This window comes from Cyphomyrmex costatus, unplaced genomic scaffold (assembly GCF_001594065.2).
Source record: "Cyphomyrmex costatus isolate MS0001 unplaced genomic scaffold, Ccosl1.0 scaffold120, whole genome shotgun sequence".
Classification (NCBI taxonomy): Eukaryota; Metazoa; Arthropoda; class Insecta; order Hymenoptera; family Formicidae; genus Cyphomyrmex; species Cyphomyrmex costatus.
The window spans coordinates 1,008,816-1,022,816 of NW_017275174.1; positions in this window are offsets into that span (position 1 = coordinate 1,008,816).

Genomic DNA, 14,001 nt, shown 5'->3' on the forward strand with positions numbered 1-14,001 from the left:
ATTTACCTCACTGCGCGCCGGCACGTAAAGCAACCCGCACGAAGTGCCGTTCAGTTAAATTGCTAATTACTCACTGGAGTATAGTCGCATTGCGATGTAGATAGCAGCAACATCGCAATAAGTCTTTACAACTGTATAATTACAGTGCAATTTATCTTCGAATTACGGTAAGCGTTAAAAATATACATATATCATCATTTAATCGGTTTTTTATTGTCTACTAAAATTTCTATACTCATATTTCAGTTATTTGTCAGTTTTATTTCATCTTGACTATTTCTTCGACGGTGTTTAACAATCTATCTTTTACTTAATTTCTCTGACTTTTAAATTAACACAAAAAACGTAACACTACATTATTTGTAAATAAATTGTGGGAACACATTATTTCTATTTTCATAATATACTAAACATACTTTATTCAATTCTTATAATTTGCATTTTTAGATACATTATTTTTTATTGTATTCTTATTCATAAATTATTTTATTTTAATAATGAATATTGAATATCAACTTAATGTAAAATTTAAATAACCCAATTAAATATTATGTCCAATTAACATTCGAGTATGTATTAAAAATTCAACACAAACATTTTAACAAAGATCAGTTTTAACACAAATACAATATATTTTACTATGAAGCTGACGTTGTGATAAACGAATAATATTTATGTCCTACGTCACGGCGATGCGATGATGTAAATTTAATGCGTAAACCTTAAAATTTCTGTTTGTATAATGTTTATTCGTTGAAACATGCGTCAAATCTAACTGTACTTTGCACTTTGTTAATCTGCCATATCGTCCAGTTGTGTATATTTGGTCAATGTACATCAGATAAGAATTGCGTCGCTGGGACGTAAGTCGATCGTGGAAAGATTTTCTTTTGAAAGTATAAGATAAAACCAGAAAAATTCGTCAATAATTAATATACATAAATGCTTATTTGCCTCTTTCAATACGATGTCGTAAATGAACCGAGTAAATAGCAATTTCGCTCGATGAAAAAATCTGTGGCGACTGTGGCAAAACTTCTCGAGCAAAAAGCGGTTGTAAACTTGCAATGTCATGCTGCAAACTTTGACTACGTTGTTCGCTTTTCCATTCGACTGATGAACCAGGATTTCCGTGATCGTAGAAATATATACAATATTTAATACGAACAATAGGCTTGCGAAATTTTAATCATTATTCTAAATATTAGATAAATACGAGGATAAATATATGAAACAACATTTCACAACTTTTACAAATAAAAGTTTGTAGTCTTAGATTTTATGAAATTTAATTTTAAAGCAAAAGAGAAAGAAGGCAAAGACTGTAATAATAATAATACCGCCTCTATATGTAAACTCATAATTATAAATTATAACAAATAATTAGAGAAATAGAGGAAGAAAGTGATTTTTTATTTTGGGAAGGAAGACTTTGATTTTGAAGACGTAATCACAAGTGCGTAAATTCACGAATTTGGAATTAATCTTATAATTTATTTCGAACTTTCTTTTGCAATTCGCAGTCTTCCCTCCGCGTTTTCTCCCTACTTCTCGAGCACAGATGCCTTTATAGGGCTCACCGAACTAAACCTTGTCCGTCTTTATGAATCCCTGTTCTATTCGCCGACACGTGTCCGTCTGGGGTTGCGTAACCCTTTGAACGTGCAGCTCGAACGTGCAAAACTGACGATGCGACACGTTATTATGATCTCGCGGTGTCGCAATAAGAAGTTAAATGAGAAGAAAAAAAGAAACATACAAAACCAACTTCATTTTTTTTATCAGGCGAACATGAAAGCGGTGAAGCGAAGCTACGCGATGTTACGCGACGCAATGCGACGCGACGCGACGCGACGCGCCGTGACTATGCGTCCACTGCGTGTCGTTGTATGCGGTTCCGTTTCGTTGATCAAAGTGAAACCACTTCCGCCTGCGTGTTTTACGAGTGCCAGTTGTATATAAAGGTGTGCACCTACCGTAACTAAAACTATACATATATGTTGTTTCACGTTTAATGACTGATCCGGAGTGAAATTTTGTAAATAAAAAAAGAATAAAGAGGTGAATTTTTCCACAGAATAATTATGTATCGTCTTTGAGTTTTGAGGAGTTTAAATTTAAGGATTTCTTGCGAAATCTTATATTTCAAACAGTTTTAAAGATATGTTATTTAAATAGAATTTTTATTTAGTATATATATCGTTAATATGTGTATTATTTATATACAATTTTTATTTAATGTTTATTAAAAAATAGAGAGACAAATTTTTCCGTAAAATTATTATTATTTATAATCATGTATTGTCAATTTTCGAATTCTAAGGAGTTTAAATTTTTTAAGGATATCTCGTAAAATCAAAATCCAAATAAATAAAAAAATCTTTTAATCAATTTCGAAGATGCGTCATTCTATTATGATTTTAATTTAACATTCTTCCTAAAAAATAAAGAGGCGAATTTTTCCGCAGACTAATTTAGCTGTGTGCAAACCAACTTTCCGTGAACACATTCAAATCGCTTTGATTTTATTTGCGATTGCAATAGCTTTTGTGCAGGTTAACACAAAATTCATTATATAAAAACAAATTTAATCTAAAGAATAATTTTGAAAGACAGAGAAGGAGATAGAGGCTACACAATAATTATTATATAAATGCATCGATGCACGTGAGAAGATGCACTATGCGAAAAAGCCGGTAAAACGGGCTAACGGTTTAATATCAACCACTTTTATCAGCGTCACGCAAGCGATGTGCATTTCACGATAAGCAATTTTCTCTTCATCGTTATGGATCCGGAAGAAAAAAATCCTCTTTCCAATTATAATTATACTATTATATTAAACTTCCTATTATATTACACTTCCTATGTATAATATTATGTATAATATACATATCGTTATATTAAATTTCTTTATAATTTCAGCAATTCCAGCGCTTACGTACAAACGCATTTATTATGAATATTGATTCAGATAGAGTTTGAAATAAATTCGAAATACAATTGTGAATTTTAACAATTTATTTCACTCAATTATAAATTATTATACTTTGAATTATAGCTTCGGCTAATGCAATCAAAAATTGCCTGTTGCAACCAATTAAAAATGCAATTAAGCCTTTCAGTATGTAACTGTAGCTAAATACTTTTACAAAGTAACTTCCTCAAACCTGATGTTAATATACATATTTATTCTGTTTTCATTGTATTAACTTGATCTTTAATTAATCTTTATTTGAATTCGTTACTGCAAAAACGAGCTGATGTTTAGCTTTGATGTATCAACTATGTACAATACATTCTACGTATAAAACTCGTGTAGTTGTCATTTCATATATGTATAGTTGCTACTACTATGTCTTTTCTCCAGGTGCACTAGATCATGATAAATATACATGATTAGATCTTCTATATCTCTGAAGATGCCATTGCGCCATCGCCCTTTTCATAGGGACTACGATGTCAGGGCCGAAGAGTCCCCAAAAGACTTACGTGCTTATTCTAAGACCCTGTGAACACGGCCCTTCGCGTGATGGCCCTAAAGGGGTCAACGCGCGCGTGACTCGTTCCGCTCGACGCGCGATTGTAATTCAACGACGTGCTCAGTGCACGCGCCTCGTCGACAATGGTGTCGCCATCGAAGGGAAGTCAGCTGGTGACACCGATTAGGAGAGCATATCTCGCGGAGTGCTGGATAGGCCGCGTTTGAAATTCAACGCTGATAATTTCCATTTTTAAAAGAACTCGCACTGATAAGCAAAACGGAGCTCAAATTATTCCATCTTGCTTCTCTTTGTAATGGTCGATGACTATCAAAGTGGTCTACATTGTCAAATGTGCAAAGAATATATATACAAAAAAATTGTTAAATTTAACACAAAATAATCCACTCAAATTTTTTGTTGATTTGATAACATAAGATGTTAGAAAGTAACATAAACATTATGTGAAAATCTCAATACGAAAAAGAAACTTTAATACAATTTGAAAATTAATTGTAGAAGTATATTTCTTCAGTAAAATTAATATTTGTAACATGTTAAATTAACAGATGCATTTAACTTTTATTTATCAATCATTGATCGTAAATATCTAAAACTACATGATTTTTATTTTTACTCATAAATTGTGTTAGTTTGATGCAAAGAAATATTAAATATCAATTTAACGCTAAATATTCAAATAACGAAATTATGTTAAACATTTGAGTATGTTAAAAATACAAGGATTTTAACAAGTACAATTTCGATACTAGTACAAAATATTTCTTAGTATGTACAATATATCGAATTTCGATCATAATTATTATAGAATCAAAGTGTTTTTTTTTTTATTAAAACAATATTTTATTGCAAACTCAGAGAAATGTTATTTCATCCAAAGAACAAAAAATGTAACTTTTTATGAAAGGTGTCTAATTTTATGCAGTGTCTAATTCCATTAAAATAGGATTTGGTTTTATTGTTTTTAAAGCCTTCTAATTAGCATTATGTATTTATAAATACCGTATCATGTATAATTTCTGTCGACTATATAAGAGTTAGAAATAGCGTTCTTGTATTTTTTGCTCTACATTAAATTTTCATTGTAAATGTAACGAAATACATTACGGTCGTTGCTTTACGTCTTAAGTACTCATGTAAAACGGCTATCCAAGAGGATTGCTCTCAAAAATTTGTCGACCGGTTTATAGTATCCTGTTAAACTTCAACGCTGATTTGACTTTCACCTCTTAAAGCCCTTGGCAAAGTCGTGAATAGCCGGAACTACTTTCGTCGTTCAGTCGAGTATGTTTTTTCGAATATATCTCTCCCATCTGTACAGAACACTTTATATTAATATGTTATAAGTTACAATTTTCAAATTTCGCATATTAATTATAATAATTATCGCATGTCTGCTTATTATGCAGCCTTTTAAGAATTACAATCTGCAGAGACTCTGTAACGTTATATGATATTGCATATATATATGTATAACAAGCTTGTAATATACATTACGCGTATATTACTGCTTGTTTTCGTGTTCCGCATTGTGTTTCGTAATAATTAATTAATGTTGAGTTCGATTACTTGCATCACACTAAATTATCACGCATTAAAAGCTGCTTTATATTACATATAATATACCTAAATGTAGCATATATTGTGTGTGTGTGTGTGATAAATTCATAATGTTAAATTATATTAAATTTGAATTATTTCTAATTACTCCTATTTTTCCATTTAATATGACTTTAATTTAATTAAAACAATAAAGAAAAGAATGTTATTTAATTTAACGGATTCGGTTACCATATATAGCACTCTCTGTAGCTAATAGTGTAATATAATCAATTTTAACACTGAAATAATACATGTATATACAGTTAAATAACATGATAATACCAATATTTAATATTTGTGCGTTTCTGTGTTTAATTGATTGCAGCTTTTAGCAAACACTAATCCATTGTAATATAACAAGCGACTGAATTTGCTATACGACACAGCGATGTGGCGTTGGCGTTGCAAAATGAAAGTTTCGCTTCGCGTCGCGCCGCATCAGCCGGCTCTTGCGGCCGGCGCGGACGGGTACGTTATTACATTAACGCATTCTGGAAAGTTCGTAAATACGCTACGGCAAGAGGCCGTTATGGGCGCCTGGATCCCTTCTCAGGACTGCCGAAGGGCTCTCGCACGTGTTTCGACCAGTCCTTTCTTCATGGTTCCCTAGTAAAAGTGCGTAGGCGTATGCCCTTTAGGGATTAAGAGTCACGGGGTTCCCCATAAAAGGGCTCGCTCGGGAACTCGCGCTGAGGGTGTGCCTCGCGGAATTTCGCGGCCCCAGGATTGCCCTTCGCGGGATTATGGGTTCCTGTTGCGTTAGTTTATCTTTAAATCAGAGCGTTAAGCGTGGTTGCCGCTCTTTTGTTTACCTTATCGCCGACAAAAGGGCTCGTCATTGTCGCTCTATATAGCCCGCGCCGTGAGAACGAAGGCCCAGACCCTCGTTGGGAGCGTGAGACGACTGCGCATGAATACTAATTGGCACCGAGGAAGATGGAATTAGGCAATCATCTTTTCGTGGAGGGTACGCGTGCAAGAGAACACGAAGAGATTAGGGCGACTAAGGGCCCCTAAAGTGCAATTGTGGGACGCGGGGGACGACGTCGACGTACCTTCGTTATGCACTGTAAAATCGAATTGTTGAAAGCGGCATGAGAGAGGAACCGCCGTGCCGCTCTGTTCTTTTATCCGTTGCTGAAACGATTGGAAACTGAACGGAACGCGGATCGATAATGGGCCTGATCGCGAAAATTTAGATTAATTTTTACGATTTGTATAATAGTGCACTAAACGTCGGTTTGATTTTTTTGTCAACTTCCGGATGACTTGATCAGGAAATCATGGCGTGATTGTGGCTCGCAACTATAACGGCTCGGCTAGCATGAAAAGTGGAACACGACTCACTATGGCGTATGCTTATTTCCGATTTACGGAAACCCAATTTTGCAAGCAATACTTCTTTTTCTCTGCTTCGCAAAAGTGGTACGATTTTGCTGATTTTTCACTGAAAGAAAGTAGTGAAGAAAAAATGCGAGGCGTTTTAAAATAATGTTTTAATTAAAATTTTTTACTAATTAATTGATTGCACTAATTTTGCAGAATAATTAAAATTCTACAGTAACAATAATTTCTTGTTAATTGCTAAAAAATATATATGTTAAGTACATAAAAATAAAAAGTTAATGTTCTTTAAATTATAAAAGCTTTTTTAATATTCAAAAAGTAACTGTTTAAAAATGGATATAAAATAAATGCAATTATAACGTGTGTGTATCTTAGCGACATTGCAATTTTTTTTAGTAATGAAATATCTAGCATCGATTTTATGTCCATTTTTCTACAATTACTTTTTCAATTCTAAGAAAACGGTTTTATTTTTAGAAAGGATGTAACATTTGATACTTTTATTATATATTTAACGTATACTATGTTTTTTCTTTTGATATATGTACTCAATTAATAAGAAATTGTTTTTGTTTTCATGGTTTTTTATTCATTAAAAAAAGTAAAGAGATATTGAAATTAGAGATTTCTTCCGATTTGCGATAACACCATGTAAATTCCTTCGCAGAATTATTCTTATTCTCCTCGAATGATAAATACATTTAATTGTCAGTTCCGCGCGCCAGTTTCACCCACGCAGAGGAAGTTTCGATGAAAAATCGGGGTACGTTAAAAAATGCGAGCTTTTTTTTCGAGAAAGGAAGAACTTGGAATCAGGAAACCATGGAGACTCCAAGGTGCGTAGAGAGAAACGCCCTTGCCGTGGCTCGTTGGACCATCACTTCGTCGCGTCGCGATTGGCCGCAGACATATAAACCCCACCATAAAATTACATTTGCCTTGTGGCAAGGCAAGACAAATCGTCTGGATGTCAACTATACCAGGAAATCATGATTAGCTCGCGTCGCATTGGCCCGCATTTTCGGCGGGATTGACGTGTCAGTGAAAGAAGTCTGTCTTTCATCTTGACGCGATCTTTTTCTCACCTTAATCTTTGCTCTGGCAATCAAGTTTCAGTAATCTCGACTTGATATTAGAAATGCAATGACGGTCGATTCTGCGTTATGTGTCAAATTATTGCATCTAAGATATTATTAGCAAACGTGATTCGTTTTGTCAGATTATTGGCCTTAAAACGACACATACTGTAAATTCATAATGTGAAATCATATCCAATTTGAGTTATTCTTAACCATTTCTATAGTTCGCCACTGCTTTCATTCAATAATCTCAACATATCGTTAACTTAACTAAAATCATGGCTTAAATAAATTTATTATAATTTTTTTAAATTAAAGAGTAAATTATAACAAAATTTTTTTAATTAGTAATGATACAAACATTAGTCGTTATATATTCTTTAAAAAGTTTAGTACTTAATTCTTACAAATTAGTTACAATATATTAATTGTTATAAAAGTTATCAGCAATTAAAGTTGTCACATACTCATTGTCAGTGCGTCGTTTCTGTGATAAAACGGATAGTGTGTCTCTTAATTTTAATAGGTACACACTCGTTTCCGCCGATGTATGATAATAAATTGTTTATGTAAATATTTTTATTTTCATCTTGAAATTAAACGTTCTTTCTTACATAACTGGCTCTTAGTCCTTCAATTATTCTACTTTATTTGATTATAAATTATTTCGGTGTACCGTTCAGTTTAAAACATTGTTCTTTTTATATTTTATTGGAAATACAAAATTTTTCACTATGATTTCTTAATGATTCTCAGTGAATACAAATGCCCACGTTATAACGGTATAAAGGTACGTTTACTTATCGGAGTCTCTCGTTAGTCCGTTAATTCGTTCCTCTGACGCAACGCAAGGCGCAAACGCCGGACAGCGCAAGTCGATAATCTTTGCAAAAGGTACCCACTGAGGGTATTAGGATATTATGACGGTGAAAGTGGTGAAACACGTGACATGGCCCATGGTCAGTTTCCTAATCTCCTGGGGATCACTGACGCCTGTCGGCGTTGATACCGTTGATACCATGAGCTGGAGCGCTTATCGAGACATGCGCGCGTCAAGCGACGATCTGGACGATCACTCTCGCGCGGAATTACAAGTGCACGTACACTGTTACATTAGTTGGAGGAAGAGTTCTGTGGTATTTTGTGTTAGCTCAAAATTGTACATTGTAATTTAAAAAATTAGCGATTACAGTTACACCATTCGATAGAGCAATAAAGTTTCAGCTTTAGAAATCTCTGATTTTTTAATTGCGGTACGGCTTTAAACGAAATTATGAGCAATTCAAATCAAAATGTTTCTTTACTCACGAATAACTTATTGTTAGGAACAAAAAATTGTAGGAATATTTATTAAAAACAAATTTTAAAAAAAAAACTTTAAACTTTCACGTTAGATTTTCGAAAATTTTAACAAATAATTTTTTGGTGTAATACATGACAGACTCACAAAGTGAGAAAAAAATTTTCCCTTTTTTCAGCTTGCAGTTTTTTATATGTAAAAATTATCAAATTCGCGTAAACTAAAAATTATAAAAATCTTCTGAAAGAAGAGATTTAAAACATTCTTTAATTTAAATTTTGTTCCATACCATGTAAATGTATACACACCGCCATTGGTAGATGATCGAAACAGTCTACATTCTTCTCTCGCTCGGAGGAATTTGATGAAATTCTTGAGGCAAATCTTTGATTAAAGGATCTCTAGTGTCAATGAACCTCTGTTTCCCCTAAACATGATTTTACGAAATTTAGAGAGTTTCCCAATTCGTGTAAATCGTGATGTATTTTTAAAACGGCAAACGTTTAATAATTCATCTAGTTTTTATAAATATGAAAAAAGCAGGGGTCAGGTGAATTAACTTTTTATTTGTACCACTTTATTTAAATCGGCACTGTTCCTACTTTTTAATTTTACATTAAATACAATTTTTTCTCATGTACATAATGAGGTATGTGTGAGGAATGCCATTATTTCCTATTCTGTTGATGACAACTTCGACAGTGACATCGATTTATTTTTAGACGTAAAGAGACTATAACAATTATATACGTAGTTTATTTCACGCGAAAATTTATTTTGATTCATATCTCTGATAAAAATCCAACTTTATTTAGATACAAGGTTACGAAAAGACATGCACGGATAAATGCGGAGTACCTATCTATAATATATACAGCTTCGCGAAATAACAAAATGTAATTTACCATTCTAATTTTTTTCGCGACAAGTACTTCGGAAATCTTTGGTTTAATTTCTAGGTAAGAAAATTTTGCTTTTCTCTTCTTAGTTTGATTTTATCTTTTACGTTTAGAGTCAGCCCGATTTTGAAACCATATCATCGAGCTCGGAACGCACGGTTCATCATCTGTCGCAATGTGTGCGTCCGACATCTTTGTTTTTATAGCTATGGAACATATATAATCAGGGTACCATGGTGTCGATGCGGCAGTGTTCCCTCTGCGACAATGATGACGCCAGCCGTTTCGGATTCCTCAGGAGCTTTGCCTGTGACGTGGGGTGACGCGTTCGCCGTTCTAGCGCAGCGAATTCAATTTGTCCCGGTTGAAGAAAGATAAATCGCACAGATGTCAACGGTATTAGGGCAACATGATCATAAAAGAAGCGTAGGGGGGACCAACTGGCTTTCGAATCCCGCGGAAAATATGTTACGGTGGAGGCCGATGATGAATCCCGTCACCAATCAGACGTCCCCTTTTGAAGAGAGAATCCGAATGAGATATCTCTCTTGGCTAAAAGACCGATATAACGCCTAAATGTCAAAAACCGTTCTCTATAAAATCCAATTTGAAATCTGCTTCTGATTAAGAACTGACGTAGTTGTTTGATGGAATTGCGAGGACTTTTTTTAATTTTTAATGTGAATAGGAGATTCTTGTTTCATATATATTTAAATGGTAGAGATAAATTTGTTCATTAATTTATAGCCATAAATATGTGTAAACATTCGATTTTAACCTTATTTATATCGCGATTATCTTTGCATCTCTCATTTTTACCCAATATTTAACCAATGCGATCGCTTTCACTCAGCTTTTTCCACATATGTGAGTTGTAATTTATTCCAATGAAATATAAATATTATACATATATAATATTTTATTGGTACATTAAACTTGTATACATATAGTTTTGTGTTTTATTTGACATTTGGTTTTGTTATTTATTTGTTGACTGCTGATCACTCATAATGGTCTTATTGCCATTTGATCGTTGGTACTTATTAAAGAACAGAAAAAAATATTTTATATTGACGATTTGAACAAGGTTTTTCATTTGAGTAAGAAATCTAGTAAATTGCTTTCCAAAGTGTTTGTCTATAAAAACCACGAACTATACTACTGTGATCAAACAGTATCAGAATTGACTAATTTAGGAGCTGTTCACAATCAAAGAAATAGAAAACAGCGAACAGAGAATAAGAACTTCAACTTATCAGAAACTATGTATTTTACAGTACATGGTTTTTGATAGGTTGAAATTCTTCCTTACTCTTCTTTGATTGTGCACAGCCTTTAAATTATGCACTTCAAATATCGACGAAACTTTTTTTCTGTAAATTAGTATAGAACAGTTCCTAACTTTTACGTAAAATTTTATATCATTACAGACTAAAAACGGATTAAAGAAGAAAAAAGGAAGACTAATTAAAAAAGAAAACTATTTAACACAAATTACAAAAATCAAAAGATTTAAATATACACTGTTATTTGAATTAAGATTTTTTTTCGAGTAATTTCAGAATGCATAAAAGCGTTAAATAGCCTTCTAGCCGAACGGAAATCAATTCATTGATCTCCCGTCGGAGAACTCGTACCTTAGTTCGTAGTCTTAGATATCAAGGTATCATAAAAGAGGAGAAACTTGTAAAAAGTAGAGTCCCTAAGGTAATAATATAAGCATTAAGCTATAGCAAATTCAAAATGTTAAAATTTGTTTCTTCTTACTGCTTAAATTTGTTGTATGCTATTATGTTTACTCCTTTATGTTTTCCTGTGTATCAGGCTTTAAAGTACAACAAAAGAATGCTTTATTTGTTCTTGAAGGATGTTGTGTTCAGTTTCTTATTGTTATTAATTTCAATTTCTTGAATTAGAATTATCTTTGAGAAAGTGTCTTCTAATTTTTATCTTATTCAAGAGAAGTCCACAATTATTTTCAATTAATTTGAAATTATTTTAATGTAGTTAAAATCTCGTTAGATTGTGTGTATGTTGTTAAATAAAAAAATACACAAATGTTATAATTATTCCATTATCATCTTTGCGATGGTAAATTGTTATTAAAGACTATACATTTGTCCGATACCTTCTACATAATCCCGACTCATATTCGAATGTTTATGTCATCAATCACATACGGTTCACCTGTTCTCTTTTTCTTTCCATTGTAAAGAAAAAAAAGAAAGATGAACCGTGCAAAAATTTTAGTTATAAGAAAATAGATTTTTAGTCTATCAGAGGCGATGTTAAGCTTGGCGCCTTCCCCACAAATTTTAAATTAGCACCCTACATATATACAATGTTTGGTTACCACTGTTATTAGTCATGTTAATTCAAATCTACAACTTACAAAATCAGTGGACACTGAAGATTTTTTTGTTATAATACGGTATCCAAGTAAAATAGAACGAATTTATCTCCTAGAGATAAAAATGTAGTTAAACTTTGCATACGTTTTTACGCAGTAATTATTACTTATGTAAAATATATGTTATAAATATCTTTCAAAAAATTAGATTTATATTATTAAAAAATTAGTTTCACAATTAAATAATCTTTGTTTGGAAAAAATTAATTGAAGAAAGTTAGAAAGTTACATTCGACTATTCACCGATGTGTATATCTCTCGTTCTCGATGCGAGTCTCGTGGAACATTCATTCATTAAAAAAATCGACAAATGTTATAAAGATAGTAGATTAAAGAAGAAAAAAAGGAAAACTGTTAAGTAAAAAGGAAGATTTCGAAAATAAAAGGCATATCGATATACACTCGGTGTTACTAAAATTGCGATTTTTTAACGAGTATTTTTGAAATGCATAAAAACGTCACAAATCACAATTTGCTCGATAATGTTGCATAGTCCAACAATTCACAATTTGGCTGAACTTTCGAAAATCCACATCTGATTGTTATAAATTTTGGTAGAGATATTCCAAATAACGTCAAATAAATCCTCTTAAATAGATTTTTACCAACACTCTCATTCCACCTCCCCCCATTCCAAGGGGCGCACAAAATTAGGTTTAATCTTTTTGAAGATCAAGGTTAACATCAAAGTGACTCAGAAGTGATTTGGAGTGGTTTATGTAAAGGTAATCCATTTAAGCGGTATATAACTTTGTTTAGACAATTTTAGTATTAAACCTTATCTGTGAAAATCCATTTAAGGACATTCATATGAGGTCATTTGGAGTATTTCTGCCAAAATTTATAGCAATCAATCGTGGGTCGTTTTCGAAAGTTTATCACCACAATCTTTATGTATTCCGTAATTTATTCAGAAAAGTATTTCTCAATTTCATCAGTACAGTATACAAATTTAGGGGTAGCATCAAGCCTTAAATCGTGATGTTCGCCTGCCGTGCAAAATAAAATTCGCTTATCGTGTTCCGTCGCCCCTATTGATCGACTTGGGTTATGCCAAAACCATTTTAGTATCAAGGTATCATAAACGAGGAGTAATTTGCAGAAAGTAGAGTTATTACCGTGAGGAAATAATAAAATAAGCTGCAGTAAATCCAAAATGTTAATTTGCTTATTCTTACTAATGAAATTTTTTGTATGCCGTAACATTTAGTTTTTTATATTTCTCTGTTTGTTACTTACAAGTTATTTTTTGGGTAATTTTACTGGTAACTGCGTTATTTTTTTGATAACTGTTGCGGTAAGTAGTTACATTATTTTGGAAACGGTAACGAATTTTAGTTTCTTTTATTGTTAGCACACGATTAAACATGGTTTGATTAAAAATTATTTTGCACTTCTACGTGATATATCGGATAAATAGATATCTCAGTCTGCCGCATATTTTACAGATTTCAGAATCATGAAATTATGATTTTAAGAAAAAACTAAAAAAAAGGTTAGTGTAATCCAAAAAAGAACTTTTAGCTGTAATTTTGTTACAAGTAACGAATTATTTCTATTTCCTGTATTCATCAAACAAATGTTTTGATGAATTTGACGTTATAATCATTCCATTATTATTTGCGGTGATATATTGTTACGGAAGACTATTTTATTCATCCGATACCTTCTACAAAATCTCGACTAATACCCGAATATTCGTGTCATCAGTGTATACTTCCGTAGTATATACTATCGATCTCCAGCGGGTCATGCCAATACCGTCTTATAGAGATCAAGGTATTATAAGCGAGGAGGAATTTGTAGAAAGTAGTATCAGTAAGGTAACAATATAAGCTAGCAAATCCAAAACGTGTTTTGG